This window comes from Urocitellus parryii, chromosome 11 (genome assembly GCF_045843805.1).
Source record: "Urocitellus parryii isolate mUroPar1 chromosome 11, mUroPar1.hap1, whole genome shotgun sequence".
NCBI lineage: Eukaryota > Metazoa > Chordata > Mammalia > Rodentia > Sciuridae > Urocitellus > Urocitellus parryii.
Window position 1 is genome coordinate 60,027,892 of NC_135541.1, and position 3,541 is coordinate 60,031,432.

Sequence of the window (3,541 nt, forward strand, 5' to 3'; positions counted from 1 at the left end):
GAAATAATGGGAAAATATGGTTGATGTTGACTTCCAATAAAATAAACAAAACATACTAGAAAAATATGCTGACTTCATTCACTTGTTTATTCATTCACTAATTCAACAGCATTTTTTTGTGTATTGATTTACCTAAAATTGCTATGCACTAAAAAAGAAACATAGGTAAAATATGACTTTAGCCTTCAAGCTGACATATCTAGAAAGGAAAGCAAACATATCCATAAAGAAGTGCTACATACACTAAGTGTTCTAACAAATTTATAAACTAAGTACATTGATGAAAATCACCATGCACAGATACAGGGAACTGCTTCATGAACTTTGGTCCCTTTAAAGGCAGGAGTAATTGGTAGGGGATTATGAACTTATAAATGCAAAAAAGCATCAGTTATTTTTTTTGTTTTTAATTTCCATGCACTTATCCTCTCCTTGGCTTTTGCTGTTAACAACATCAAAAACAGTACTGATTATAGTCATTATATCAATTGTTAAAACTTTCTATATAATTAGTACTTTTAGTATATTCATTCATCTGATCTTCAAAACAATCCTATGTTTATTATTTCCTTTAATTTATAGATAAAGGAGCTGCAACATGAATAGGGTAAGTAACTTACCTGAAATATTAATCTAGTGAATGACAGAGAGGATAGGAATCCAAAACTGTCTATCACAAAACCTTGCTTATACTAATATATAATAACTTGTTCCTATTAATGTCAAAAGAAGAAGAATTTGATACTGGAAAACCAGCTCCATCTGCTTCTATGAACAGTATCTAGAAAAAATAAAACAAATCTAGATGTTATTTGCCAAGGAATAGCAAGTATGTTTCCGTTTATTTTATTTCCTAAAAGTTAACACATACTACTTGTAAAATTTTAAATAATGCACCATACACATAATATATATTTTGTGAATGAGTATGTGTGTGGGGGTATGTGTGCATAATAATATTATATACCAAGGTTCCTGCTAATGAATAATTAGTTCATGAACAAGGGCTTAAAATATATGAATAGTCCCAAAGTTTCAATCTTAAATTCATGTGCATATGCAGATGCATGATAATTAGAAGCTGTTCTTCACATTCTTTAGGAGGATTAAAACAAAAGTAAGGTTTTAGCAACTTCAAAACAACCGTGGATGCATTGGAACTCAGAGGAGCCTCAGAGAAAAATGATTTACTTTAATTCCTCAGTAGTGAGAAGTATCTGCTTAGTATGTTAAAATTGCACACCAAGTCAAGGTGGTAGCCAAATGACTAATTATATCAATGGATCTCAGAATATTGGAGAATATTGGGTTGACTAGAACACTTAAGTCTAAGAAATTTGTTCAGTTTCTCTCCAGTGCAACACCATTAAATTTAATTACAAAGAGAAACTTATTTTTGTTATACAAATAATATCCCCACGTAGCCTAATTTAAACTAATTGCCTACACAGTTTTCATTCCAAGGGGAAAACTAAACTAAAATAAGTGCTGACTTATTGAAAATGTCTTTAATTATATTATCACATTGAATTTTTCTTTGACCCTGCTTCAAAAGTTACTTTTAAAATCAGAAATATTCCTGCAAATTGTGGATACCTGCAATTTGCAGAGCTTCACTCCTGCCTGACCTACTTTACTAGTCATTTTTACTTCTCATGTAAAAAATGGAATATCTCTGAATATCTACAAGGGGACATGAATAACCATGCTTTTTTTCTTCATTTTCATTTCTTGTTATCTTATTACTTGTTAGGAGGAGAAAACTCCCATCTGTGAACCTGGAGGTGAAAGAATGTCCATGTGTGACCTTGGGCATTGAGGAATTTTTATTTTATTTAATTTATTTATTTATTTATTTTTGCATATGAGGAGCCCAAAGAGCAGACGTATCAAGTACACCTTCTGCAGAATGCTATGGAATAGTAACACTGGAACAAAGGGCTGGGCTCCTGTTTTCTCTCACAGCATGGAAGAAATAAGATTTTTAATTGGATTCAATGATGGCCTCACCAGAGTCATGTCACCAGCTCTTACAGGGAGATAACTTTTAAATGACATCAGTCAGCCTGGCTGGAGGGCATCCCAACCCATCATTAACTCAAATCTTGATGACTGGCTAGGAGAAGAGCTCTTGAGACAACAATTGGACGGAGAAAACATTACCAACGCTGCATAGGAAGTTATGTCAAAAATTTTGTTGGCTTATTTCTCATTTCCTTTTGAACTCTGAGGTGGGAGAAAGGGGACACAGATTTTTACACTTCTGGTCCTGGTACAAGATACAGTTTGTTCAAAAGTAATTGTTTTAAAACTTGTGTAATAATCTAACATACTTCAGCCAATCCTGAATTTTTATTTCTCTAATCCCATGATGGGAGTATACAAGAGGGTGTAGTTTTTAGGAAACATAGCCCAGGACTTGGGTTGTGCTGTGTGAGCTCTGCTTGGCAATTGTGCTTCTTGAGTTTGCCTTTAAAAGTCAGTTTATGCACTTCAGCAGTGCAAAAGATAAAATTGAAATGATAGAGAAAAGATAAACATGGCCCCTGCACCAGGATGACCTGCAAATTCATGGAGTATTCATATTTAAAAACAAAAAGTCATCTTTCTCTTTTAGACTTCACTTCATAAAGGTATCATGAAACTCAGAATTAATAGGAATTATGTCCTATAAGCTTTTTATTTTGAAAGACCCAAATTTTAATTGTGCAATGGAGAAGGAGAGATTTCTCATCTTAAGTGATAACAGGAAAGTTTCTCAATCTCTATAACATGGACAGATTAGGTTAGATAATTATTTTCTCTAGAGAAGCTCTGTTCTGTGTTTCAGGATATTTTACAGCATCCTATGCCTCATCCTGCTCAGTGCCTGTGGAATCCCTCTTCAGTTGCACAACTCAGAAAAGAAAGAAGTCTCTAGACATTACAAAATATCCCTTGGGTTAAAATATGCCCTTAGTTGAGAACCAGGGAGATGGCATAAATCTATGAAACTGATTACTTTTCTGCCTTTTTCCAATCTACTTATTTATCTAACACGTGAAAAGGCCAAGTAAATGACATCTTCAGCATAAATATTCCCCACCAACACTCCTGACCTGTATGTTCTGTGTGGGGAATAAAAGAATGAATAAATCAAGCATTTACTTTGGATTGTGTTCAAAGAAAGAAGAAATCCACTCATAGAAAATGATGATCAGAAGGCAACATGTCCGTGATCTCAGCTAACTTGGAAGACTGAGGCAGGAAGTCCCCTTAGGAAACTTAGTTGGACACTATGTCAAAATTAAACATAAACTTTCTTTTCCTCTTCCTCTCTGGCTTCTGCGTATGAGAGAACACATGACCCTTGACCTTCCGAGTTCGACTTATTTCTCTTAATGTGATGAAGACCAACAGAGTTTTCAAAAAATCAACATTTACATTCTCCTCCTTTTCTCAGTCTTTATCAAAAAACACATGAAAATATTTTGCAGGGGAGTAAACATACACAAAAAGAAATTTTGCATTTTTCTATATAAGAAGTTTATAATTGCTTTGA

General features: G+C 33.8%; 1 non-coding gene across 1 annotated transcript; it reads left to right on the top strand.

Moving 5' to 3' along the window:
- The first annotated feature begins 2,488 nt into the window (after nucleotides 1-2,488).
- On the top strand, nucleotides 2,489-2,591 carry LOC113197838 (U6 spliceosomal RNA). Its single transcript, XR_003302759.1, has one exon. It is a non-coding gene; the product is annotated as a U6 spliceosomal RNA (small nuclear RNA).
- The last annotated feature ends 950 nt before the right edge of the window (nucleotides 2,592-3,541 follow it).